Source organism: Protopterus annectens, chromosome 3.part0 (genome assembly GCF_019279795.1).
Source record: "Protopterus annectens isolate FY-2018-M chromosome 3.part0, PAN1.0, whole genome shotgun sequence".
Classification (NCBI taxonomy): Eukaryota; Metazoa; Chordata; order Ceratodontiformes; family Protopteridae; genus Protopterus; species Protopterus annectens.
The window spans coordinates 1,416,502,949-1,416,516,187 of record NC_056731.1 but is presented as its reverse complement, the minus strand read 5'-3'; the positions used below and the strand labels follow the sequence as shown (position 1 = coordinate 1,416,516,187).

General features: G+C 40.9%; 1 non-coding gene across 1 annotated transcript; it reads left to right on the top strand.

Moving 5' to 3' along the window:
- The first annotated feature begins 1,267 nt into the window (after positions 1–1,267).
- On the top strand, positions 1,268–1,340 carry TRNAR-UCG. Its single transcript has one exon. It is a non-coding gene; the product is annotated as a tRNA-Arg (tRNA).
- Positions 1,341–13,239: the final 11,899 nt, after the last annotated feature.

Sequence of the window (13,239 nt, the reverse complement as noted above, 5' to 3'; positions counted from 1 at the left end):
AACAGAAGGGAATGAACACAGACTAGAAGTGGTAACCTGGAACACAGGATGGCTTTGCACCCAATCAAAAGGGAAAAAAAAGTGCATAGAAGAATGAGTAGAATGTAAGGGACTATGACACTGCCTCAGGAGAACAAACGAAAAGCAAAAGAAAGAGAGAAGATCATGAGCCCATAGTACCCCCAAGGGAGAAACAGACAATAAATCAGGGGGCGAGAAGAGGGGAGGGGCCACTCTTTTCAGAAACATCTTAATGAAGTGCCTGAAAAAGTGCAGAAAAGTGGGGAAGAGAGATGGTCCATTTGGCAAGGAAGAATAAAGGGAAAGAGATGGACAATAGTTAACCTGTATTCCCCTAACAAGGACACAGAGGATGTTTATAGCAGATTATTTGAAGAATGGAATTCAATAAAAAGGGACGGGAAGGAAATCAGTGACGGGGACTTCATTGTCACACTTGATGTCAAGAAAGGTGAGGACTGCACCATATGTAATTGTGAATAGATATACAAAAATAAATTAAAAAAATGTTTTCAACCGATTATAAAACACACACACACACACACACACACACACACACACACACACACACACACACACACACACACACACACACACACACACACACACACACACACACAAGCACCCACAAAGTTATTAGATGATGATAGGAGGCAACTCTGTCTCTATGTGATTCATTACAAGTATGTCATACTTATGTGCATTTCTATGATTCTCTAGTTGATGAAATTACTTCTTCGAATTGCTGGCTGATATTTGTCACTGAATTGTTGCACTACATCCATAAAAATAACATTTATGTCCAGCAATTTATATTTTCATTACATTACATATTTCATTGCTAAAAAAAAAAAAAGTACAATCTAGTGAAGAAGAAAGGAAACAGCAAGTAACAGGAATGAAGAGAAAGGTATATGGAGGGAATCTTCAAAGAGCTTGATTGAATTCAGTAGAATGGACAGGATACTGGGGGAAAGAGGAAACTCTAAAAATGATGGAAGAGATAGAATACAGGAGAGGTACCTATCAGACTATACATTGGAAGCAATAACTGTAGGTACCAAAAGGGAACACGGGTAAGTGTTGGGATGGAGATGAGCGAGATAAAAGTGGAAAGATCAGGAAATGAAGCAACAATTATAAAAATGATATAGGATACAGTGGTGGAGAACACTACAGACAAGGCAAATTTGAGAAAACACTGATGGGAAGAAATCAAAGCAGTAGTTAGGGGAACAATCAAGTTGGCCATGTGGCCTAATGGATAAGGTGTCTGACTTCGGATCAGAAGATTGTAGGTTCAAGTCCTACCATGGTTGTACTGCCAGTGAGCTAGTAGTTTTAAGTCAAGATAGTGCTGTGGTTAGAGTTGCAGGTTTATGCAGATGTCCATGGTTCCAGTCCCATAACAGGCAACTTATTTCCTCATATATGGAGTGGGAGAGTAGCCTAATGGTTAAGGTGTTTGCCTTGCAAACACAAGGTGCAGGGTTTGAGTCTCACAAGAGATAATTGGCTAGGCTTAAAATGGCTTGCAAGGGCAGTTAGCTTAGTACTAATCTATGAACCTATGAGGGAAGATGGTTGGAAAATTAGACAAAATGAGGAGGAGATAATAGTGGAAAGATAACTGAGCAAGATATAATGGACAATGTGTGTGAAAATCATATACAAAGAGAAGTAGTAAGGATAGACGAAGCAATAATAAAACTGAACTAAAAGGAAGCCCATTGGGCCATTACAGACAGAGGAACCGGGGTAAGGAGAAACTGAATGTAAAAATCATGATGGAAGAGCTCAAGGAAGCTGTAATGGCAATAAAATACATAGAGGCAGTGGGCCTAGATGGATGCTCACTAGAGTTCTACAAATAAGGTGGAGAGGTAATATGAATAGTTATGAAGCAGGATTATGAAAGGATAAGTAAAGCAGGGTAAATAACAGATACAATGAAAAGAAACAGGGTAGTAGTGATCCGAAAAGGGAGGAGGGGCAGGCTAGAAGATTGGGAATATAGTCCAGTCTCCATTGTAAACATATATAATAGTAATGGCAACCATTCTAGCAATGAGATGGATGAGATTCTTCTGAGAATAATACAGGATAGGCAGAATGTTTTTTTTTTTTTTTTTTTGTGAAAGGAAAAAGGGCAGAAACAAATTATTTATTTATTTATTTTATTTTATGTTTGTTAACCGGGAAATTCCGACTGGACCAGGTCCATTTTCAGTGGAGGCCCGGGGAGAAAAGCTCCAGCATCAAGTTATACAAATACAGTACATCCAGCATAATACACAAAACAGGTTACAACATGTATGCTGAGCATAGTAATATAACAAGAAATTAATAAAAACACTCCAGGTAAAAGAAGCTATAGAACATAGGTAAAAGACAATCCCCCGGATTTACTAATCGTCCATGTAAGACTAGATTAGTCTTACATGGAAGCGCCAGTGTAAGAGTATGATGGCAGTGCGCCATGCATATTAATGAGGGCGTGCTGCCTGAACTGTAAAGCTTACACAGATCGTGGACGAGTGTAGGGGGTGTGTCGGATTGCCGAGCAGTCCAAAAATCCATGCTCCTACAATGAAGAAATGCCGCAACTTCCATTTACATGAGTGAGTCCGCTCACATGTGTACAATGTAACACTACACTCCCCCATATGTTAAACAACTTACAAAATAAAAAATAAAAATAAATTTTTTTTCTTCCGATATAGCTGCCTGTAGTTGCATGGGTTTGTGTGGGTTTGCCCATTACTCAGCTACAGTTAGCAGCTTAGACACCAGAAGAGGATAATACGAAAAATATATGCAAATTAAGCAACATAGCAATAGCGTAGTGGTTAGAGCCTTTGTACAAAGAGGAGGCATTCCTGGTTCGAGTCCCACTACTGTACATTCCATTTTCTGTGGGAAATCTGTATACAAATATATTTCCTGACATTTTTTATGTATAAGTTTTGTAAAAAGCACTGAAATGTTAAATGTAGTAGTGCATGAATTATATATTTGAAGGTGAAATGTTTCTGCATTCTGAGACATGAGTAACCTATTTTAAGCAATATAAAGCACTGCTAAGCACATTTTACCAGTATTGAGCATATTTAAATACAATTGCATGTAGCTGGGCACCGTGCTAACCAGCGCAATGTTGGGCAACGTCGGGCAACGTCAAGCAACATTGAGCAACGTCGAGCAATGTTGAGCAACGTTGGGCAAAGTCGGGCAAAGTTGAGCAAAGTCGGTTAAACACGCTCACACCTGCTTTACTGTTCCTTAACCAGTCAGGTCTGCCCGGCAGGAAAATAAAAAGCAGTGACAGGGCTCAAACTCAGGATACTGTGCACTATAGTCACAGTACTTAACCACTAAGCCATGACAGAATTTCATAAACATGCACTTTCAACAGACACATATCTATCAAAGGAATTTTAAACATTGCCAACATCAGCTAAGCAGGTGTGCCCACAGCTGAGCTTTTCCAAAACTGGCTAATCACAAATAAGTGCGAGAAATTAGGCATATTTAAGCTCCACAGGTGGGAATACTTGCTATAACTGGTTGTAGCTTCCTTCTGCAGTCAGCATGGCTGGTGTTGGTGAAGGCACTCGATTTAGAGCTCAACGCTGGGGCATCCAGTAGTCCAAAATTATGGCTTGGTTCCTCGTCCACAAACATGAGGAAAGACTCCTGCAGGGCCAGTACCAGGGTACACAATATAAAACGGAGGCCTGGAACAGTCTTGCCCATGATCTCACCAGTGCCATTGGTGTTCCTCAGACTGGTGAGCAGGTCAGGCACCATTATTCTGACCTGTGGCATAGGGGGGATGAACTGGACCGGTGGATCCAGGAATCCCGTACGATGCCTAATGCCCCAGTACTGAGTAAGTAGCCATTATATTAAGTAGTTAAGAATTGCTATGTTTGCCTATACTATGGATAGGTAAGTCTCAATATCACTGCATTTACTTCACAGATGCAGGTGACCGGGCTATGAACCTGCATGCCCATGAAGATAGGCTGCAAAGGCTGCATCATGAGGCAGGTTAGTAATTATTCTGCATGTACTGTTATATAAAATAAATGAGAGAGCCTTCAAAAAGTCTTTTAACCCAATAAATAAAGGTGTAATAATCATAGTTTCATAGTTTCATAGTATAGTACTAGGCTATCTGCCCTGGGACATTTGTAAGCCTAGCCATAGTGATGTGGCATTTGCCACCCCATGAAATGGTACAAAAATGTACAGAATAAATTAAGAATACTGTGTCTAGTAGTGACACAATGAAGGTCCCCTTATATAATAGAATTAGTTTACTGTGCCCCTGTCTAGCAGTGACACAGATGTGACCCCTGGGGTAAACTTACGATCTCCCATCCACTCATCAAGATTTCTCTTGAAGAGAGAGTCCTTTAATAAATGTATGATTCATGGAGTGCGTCTGTGTCATTTTCTTTGATATGTTGTTGTACTGTTGCATTCTACAAATAGTAGTGTTGTATTAAGCAGTGTCAACCCACACTTGGGTAGGCCCATATAACGTGGATGAAGAAAGTGCCAGTAGCTTGTATGCATATGTACAGCCCTCAACTGTTGGTTCATGGCCAGCATGTACAGGTTAATCTGGCACATGAGTAGCTTGGTATTGTGCTCCCCAGAAATGTCAGTGTGCTGCCAGAAATCTAGGGAGCTGTTAACATATAACTGATACTTTCACCTGAACATATCTAGATAATTATATGAAAGTAGAGCTGTCAGTGTCCCATCCTAGCAGTAGTGTGTGTGAGCAACTCTCAAAATATGTTGCAGTAACATCTGCATCTTGGACAGTTTGTATGTAAGATACAGCTCATGTATATAATGATCTAGCAAAATCCAGTTGCACAATATAAGGACATTGGGTAGTGTAATAATACATGTAAGGGACATATAACTGCAGTTAATAGGAATGTAGTGAAAACTAGAAGGATATATATGTTGTTAATTGAGCTATCTTTTTCCACCCTACTGTATGTGCATAAAAAATACAATTCCACACCTCAATCGGTATGTCTAATCTCAAAACATTTGTTGGGACATATGTCCTATTAGTTTATAAATATTTGCATTTATTTCTATGCATGTGCCCTGTTCAAATACCACAATATTGGTGGCCTGTTGCCATCAATTAAACCTGCATGCTATTGTAATGTCCACTATTGTTCTATATATGCATGTGTCATGCTTGCTTTTCAACTGTTGAAAATCAGGTGTGTTGGGGTTAATGGGAATACTTCTGCATGCTGTTATAACTAATTGGCAATGCTGTTGACTGTTACTAACCCATATCTTTATTCAACTCTCCAAAACATAGTTCGTATGGGAAGGCCAGTCCCAGCGGACCCACCTGTCCCACCTCAGCTGGCCATGGCACCTGGCACCAGCAGATCCAGTGCCCAGCCTGGGACCTCCTCCTCCCTTGGCCCTGTGCCACCTTCAGGTGGAAGCACTGCAGGGGATGGGGCTCGGCCCCCCCGTGCAAGCGAGGGCGGAGAGGCACTTATCACCCTTCGTAGGGTCCGGGCTGTGGTGCATAGAGAGATTGAACATTCTGTTGCAGAACCTCTACGCCAGCTTGAGGCCCGAGTGGTGCAACTCATGGGTCAGCCTGCCCCTCCTACACAACCCCCAGCACAGCCACCTTCTGGTCCATGAAGGTGCAGTGGTGACTGTCCATAGGTGAGGACCTCAGTCCCACTGTTTCCATCTGGGGGCTCATGGGCTTGCGATTTCCAAACATCCCTCTCCGTCAAAGGTATTCACCCACCACATGTGTCATATATCGCCCCTGTATGCATCTTGTTTGTCTTGTCTGTTTACCTCCCCAACCTACCTCCCCAAATATACCTACTTTCCCTACCCCACATTCCACTCTCACCTGAAAAAAAAAAGGCAATTTGCCCCCCCCCCAAAAAAAAAAAATACGCCCCATACATAGCTGCCCATTTTGCACACATGTCCACTGGACACATTAAATGTTGTTTCATTGGCATTACAACATACTTTGTTGTCCTCACCCCTCTACCTCCAAGTTTATTGCATATGCACAGCTGTTGCTGTTGAAGAAATGGGCAGCTATGGACCTTCCTTACTCCTGTCCTGCACATCCCGAGCTATTTTACATACTGTTTTTCCCTCTTTGTGCCCCTTTTTCATCACTTTCCTATCTCCCCATTTTTCTTTTCTTTCAAAGAAATTAGTGTGGGGGTGAGCAGGGAGTAAGCACTATTAAGCAGTAGTTAGCGGATTTGCGTGGGTTTGCGCTTGGCTAAGCAATGAGCAGCATTGCACAAACCCACGCAAACCCACTTACAACTGCTTAAAAGTGCCTTAATCACTCTGTATGTGAGGGCCCTTGTTCTGCTCAGGAACAAAATAAAACACCTCTGTAAGTCTCGAACCCTGGACCTTGCACAAACTATACAACATGAAGTACCACAAAGCCATGGTAGATATACATCAAGTTGGTGCTTAAATAATTATATCATGCATCAGAATGAGTGAATGTAAAGGAAAATTCGGAATACCATACCACATAACTTGTTCTGTGGATTTTGACCAACAGTTGTTGTGGGATTACATTACATGACTGTCATAAGAGAAACAGTCATTCTAGCAGGAAATAATTTTATACCATTTTACACCATCACCTTACAACCCCACACAGTATCACAGCAGGACAAATACTGGCATATCTGTTTAGGGCCGAGGCCATACCTCTCAACTGTCCCTAATTTTCAGGGATGTCCCTGATTTTGACCCAAATTTTAGCTCTGTCCCTCTGAATCCCTCCTAAAACTACTGACTTTGGGCAGAAAGGTGGTGAATTACACTTAATGAATAATGACAATAATTAAGAGTTAGACACTTCTTTTACTTCAGAAAATATGTATTAATTCATATGCTCTGATTCTCTCAATGTTTCAACTTAATGGCACTAATATTTAAAGGTGTCCCTGATTGTCCCTGAGTTTTTCTTGACTTTTCCCTGATTCTGTTCAAATATGTACCTGATTGGTTGAGAGGTCTGGCAGAGGCAGAAACACAGAGGCATATTAGCCTTTCTGCTGTTACACCCTGTGCAAATAGCTTTGGAAGGAGTTTTGGAAACATACCCTTATGTAGGAATAAAACACTGAAATACAAATGGATGTAGCCATGTACTGGTAGCAACCAACTATAAGAATGCCATTGCTCTATTGCTGAAAAGACCTGTGTGGTGCACAGACAAAAAATAACAGGCTATTCTCTGGCTATCATGTGGATAGGTCCACAGTTGGGAGTTATGCAGACAGACTACATGCCTTGATAAACTAACATGTACACAGCAACTCTGTAATTCCAGCAAGATAAAATCCACACAATACTACTTACACTTTCTGTACTTCTGTAACCCTTCCCAAATGTAGAATATACCTGTGTGTGCAGGGTCTTCTGATATAAGAACTATACCAACTTTCTGTCTTAAACAATGATGTCCACACCAAACAAGGATGATCTCCATCTTGGAAAGCTGAAAGGGCCACGCCTACATGAGTCAGCAATTTATAGTACTGAGTTGCTATGACAGTGATTACTTCAATTACTGCACAGCAGGCTGCATGCAATTAGCAAATGGTGGGCACTAATTGGTGCAGAGGCCATCACATGCTCATGTGCAATTCCTACAAAAGCAGGTTGCAATCTCTGCCAATAAACTCAATCACTCTATTGCAGAGACTGACAGAGAGAGAGAGACAGAGAGAGAGAGAGAGAAAAAGAAAAATAAATATTACCAAATTATACAAATGAAAGGTATGTGACACATATGTATTTACTGGCATGTAGTAGATGTTATTGAAGAATAGTCTACATAATGTGAAACATTCATATGTGGCAGCAGTACTTCTTTCTGCACAGATGTTCTGCTTAACTACTGCTATGGACAATACTGTGTGTACCTGTGGGCAGTGGGACATACCTGTAAAATGTGTAGCTCAGCATTAAATGTCAAAGATCTGATCCATTTTATATGTGTTCTGTACAGTAGTATGGCCAATGGCTGTTGGGGGGATTAGCGCTGACATTATATAAACATGGGTGTGACAGAACAACACATGCATCATAGTCATATTAAAGTGTAGCTTAGCACTGGCAACTGCTGTAGCAGTCTAGTATGCTTATCTAGCATCTGTTGCCATATATACCCCCCCTAATGTTAGTCTGTGTTCATATGTGACACCTGTTTGTGTTGCAGCAAGGCCCAACAGTTCAGCTGTGAGGTCCAGGGACTTAAAACAGTGAGGACCATGTCTGTGTATGCCACACACATACACAGAAATATATATGTGTCATATATATTCACATCTGTGGGTGGCCATGGTGGTGCAGTGGTTAGCATTGTCGCCTCACAGCAAGAGGTTCTCCGGTTCGATCCTTGGCTGGGGTGCCTTCTGTGCGGAGTCTGCATGTCCTCCCTGTGGACGCGTGGGTTTCCTCCGGTTTCCTCCCACATCCCAAAGACATGCAGTAGGTGGATTGGACACTCTAAATTGGCCCTAGGTGTGAGTGTGTGTGCCTTCTGTAGAAGGTTGGGCGCCGGGCTGGCAACTCGACACTGTAAAACTCCACTACCAATCATGAGCGGACAGGTGATCCGCTGTGGCGACCCCTAACTGGGAAAAGACGAAAGAAGAAGAAGAAGATATATTCACATCTGTATATGTGCATAGAGCAGGGGACATATTGCAACTTTTTGCGAAGGAGGGAGATATATATGTTGGTGAATGTATGTAGGTTTTAGTGTATGACAAACAAGACAGCATACAGTGCTGGTATAGGACATGTGGTGGTTAAACACTGTGGGTGGTTCATTCAGTTTGCAATGTTGAAGCCAGTTTGTGTCTTTCAGCTTTTCCTGGTTAGGGGTCGCCACAGCAGAACTCCGGTCCACTAATGACTGGTAGTGGATTTTTACATACCGGGTTACCATCCCTGATGCACAACCTTCAACAAAGGCATGCCCCATTCACGTATGCCTCCACACAGAAGACGCTCTAGCTGAGAATCGAACGGGACAATGTCTTGCTATGAGGCGACAACGCTACTGCAGCACCACCACCGCAGCTGCAATGTTGAAGCCAGTAAGGCCTGATAAAGCTACCTGGGCTGTGAACACCTTCAGTGCATTTATCCCAAGACTGTGTGATGTTATTACATTACTGTGCACCTTACATCCTTTGTATAATTGATATTCTCACTATGAAAGCTGAAATGTATATGTGCCTCTAGATATATATATATATATATATATATATATATATATATATAGACAAATGGATGTGTATATGTATACATACATATATATATTTATATATATACATATTATATATATATATATATATATATATACATATATATATATAGATATAAACAGATATACACACACAAACACATGTATATATATATATATATATATATATATATATATATATATATATATATATATATATATATATATATATATATATATATATATATATATATATATATATATATATATAGATATAGATATATTTATATATACTCATATACACCTACATCTACTTGTTGCAATAGATTCTCTGTACTGTTGACTGACTGTGATGGTCAATATGTTTGTGAATACGTCAAAGATATGTATCTGTGGGATAGCTTACTGGGAAACTGTTTATGTTATGGTATTCTGGGTCCTTGCTTTGATCCTAGCAAAAGCTGTGTATTCTGTTGCTAGGCAGAACAAGTGCTATTGCATACAGTGTGATTAATTCCCTTGGTTTTAACTAGGGTGTGTCATTGGAGGCTAAAGCACTACATCTATGATTATTGATTGGTACCGATGTTGAACGCAAATCCTGTGTGTACTGTAGTACTAACTGAAGCTCTGGGCCTGTACAGCAAAGTGTGGTGTATGTCCACATTGCTTGCATCCACTGTTTTGTGTGGTCCCTGTATTCATCACAGATTACATTTCTCAAGATTAAGGTTGTGTAAGTACTGACACACAGTATTGTATAGTACACACTAAAAGCTTATCTGGGTTGTCATACCTTTGTGTCCTGTAATTATGTCTGATGTGTGTGTGGGTATGCCTGTAACATGTCCTTTGACATATGTGTGGTAATACATATAACTGTGTATCTAGCAACATTCATAGTGTACTACAGCAGTATGTGACCTATATTCCCAATTGTACACATATTTTGGCCACACGTTTGGCATTAAGTTGTGTGGTATAATATTAATACATTTACTGGACCTTACACTGATTGTGATGGATGATATATTTCTTTACACATCAGCTTGATGTATATCTGCTGTGGCTAGGTGGTGCATCATGTTGCATACCATGTGCCAGGTACTCTTGTGTAGTCTTATACAGTGATTTTATTTTGTTGCTGTGCAGAACATGGTTCATTGGATAGAGAGTGAGCAAGGCACTTTCAAGCAGTTGTGGGGTGAGCAGTGATAAGTGGCAGTTACAGTGTTTCTCTCTCGGTTAGCTTATAGGTTGCTAAACTTCCATAAGCTGTGCTCACCCTTCTGAAAACCCACTTGCAAGTGCTGAAATGTGCCTTATTCCATCTGTAGCCCCTGACCTTGACTCCCACATCCTCTCAGCAATCAAAAAAACCCACCAGAAAATCGGCCTCCTCTACAGACACAACTGCTACCTTACTCCATCTTCCCGTCATACCCTTGCATCTACCTTCCTTCTCCCCTCTCTCTTGTACGGTGCTCCCCTATTCTCCAACCTACAACTCGGACTCCATGCTAAACTTGAGGCCTGTTACAACAAAATCTGCAAATTTGCAACCAATTCTAAGAACTCTTCCCATCACTGTCACTCCCTACACACCCTAAACTGGCTAGAACTCCACAACCACCTAAAGTACCTACAACTTACAACAGCCCACAAACTCATCTTTAAACCAGCAGAATGCCCCTCTCTTGCTAAATCTCTAACACCCTACACACCTACCCGTGCACTCTGAGATCCACAGGCCAAAACCTCCTGCATGTACACAAACCCATCCACCCAGCTGGTAAACTACTACTATCCCACACTATAGCCAAACTATGGAACAATCTCCCCACACCACTACGTAATATACCTAACCACAACAATTTCAAATCCATGCTTCTCTCCCATCTCTCCTCCAAATGGGAATGTCCTTCATATGCTCCCACCTAAAACTCCCACACTACTAACTCCACACCTAAATCATCATTTCTTTGCTTACTTTAACTTAATTCAGAGATCTTGCTCAGAACACCTTTTCATAAATCTTTTACATGCATGCCTCTGGCCTACCTTACTCATATTCTCAAACTTTCATTGTTTGTACCCATAATATTGTTTTCCTCTGTAATATTGTTAATTTGTCTCTTTTCGTATGTATTTGTATGTCTGTTTGAGGCTTTTCCCCTCGGGTCTCCTCTGATAAAGGGTAATTCTTACCCAGCTGGACCAACCTGGTTAACAAATGCAAATAAATAAATAAAATAATAAATTTACTAGAAAAAATCCCACAACCATTCACATCACAGCATATGTGATTTGCCACTAAGCCATCTCAGATATACATATCATTTATGTATTCACAAACATAACATCCAGTACAGTCATACAGCACTACAGAAAATGTACTCCAACATGTAGATATATGTGTGTGAGTAATTATTGTAATCTGTGCTCAGGTACAACATATTGTATTCTGTATGTAAGTGTGTATATATATATATATATATATATATATATATATATATATATATATATATATATACATATATATAGCAGTTCAGTGAAACCTGTACTGTATAATGTTAAATGTGCCATATGACTTGCTCAGACATATTTTTGTATTTATATCTTCCAGGGATCATGGCCCACCACAGGAACCCAAGTTACAGTAGGAATGAAGATAATATCATCACTAGCATCATGATTCAGCACTACAGTGTGCTATTTTCATGAACCAGCCAGGATCAGCAGGAATGTACTGCAATGAGGCAAGATCTTGTCCACAGGGTCAATGAGGTAGGCCTGCATAACCGCATATATGAGCAGGTACGCCACCACTGCAGTGATCTTCTCTGACATGTCCGTCAGCGTGCCGCTGATGTGCTTACAGAACAGCTTGCAATAGGTGGTGGTGCTAGCATACACCTCCCCCCCCCTTACCAGAGTGGAGGAGCTGCTCATGAGTCTGGTGGCACCTGCCCAACAACAACAGCAGCAGACATACACCATGTTGGAGGTTGGAGCCACCCAGCAAGCACACATGGAGAATGCAGGTAACATTGCATATCTGTAGACTACTGTTATCTGTATTGGCAGATCATGCATATGTGAGATGTGGAGTGTGTCATTCAAAGATGTGGAGCCTGTTGTTGTGCAATACTGATCATTTGGAATATAAGCTGTAGCCCTGTGAATGTAAACTGTTGTTGTACTGTAAGATTGCAAACACACAGTAGCAATGCCGCAGTTGTGGCCACTGACAAACTGTCTCATCTCTATGTAGGTACCTCTGGGGTGACATCAAGGCAGCAGACAGATGCTGGTGAGTGTGTTCTACATTTATTATTGGAAATAAAAAGTGCATGTCATAGTTAAGGTGTAGGCCATGTACACATGTAACACACCTACCCATAATGCATGCTGTGCATGTTTGGTGTAAGAGCATGCACATCTCACTAATGTGATTAGCAGCCTCAAACACATGCAATACCCAGACCATCTCAAACAAATGTGGCTAGACTGTAGTGACCATTGAATAGGCACAGTCGATACTCAACATGCACATAACATACACATCTATGTCATACACAGAGCATTTTAACATGCTACACATAAAGGATTCCCAAACCCTCTGTAAAGACACACTCCAGTATCCAAAATCTCATCCACACCTTACACATAATATACCTGAGGGGTAGAGGCCTATCCTGGGGCATTTAAACACTCTGCAACACAGTACACATTCATGGCAGGGAATGCTCCTTATTGGCCTCCTTACAAAATCACATAACAACTGGTTGTGAAATGGTGAATTTAGCCAAGGTAGTACAGTTCCGGCACAGCATGATTTGTGCTGGTTTGTGAACCATTTGTAGCCTTGAGTGACCACCTGATGCCTCATGATGATG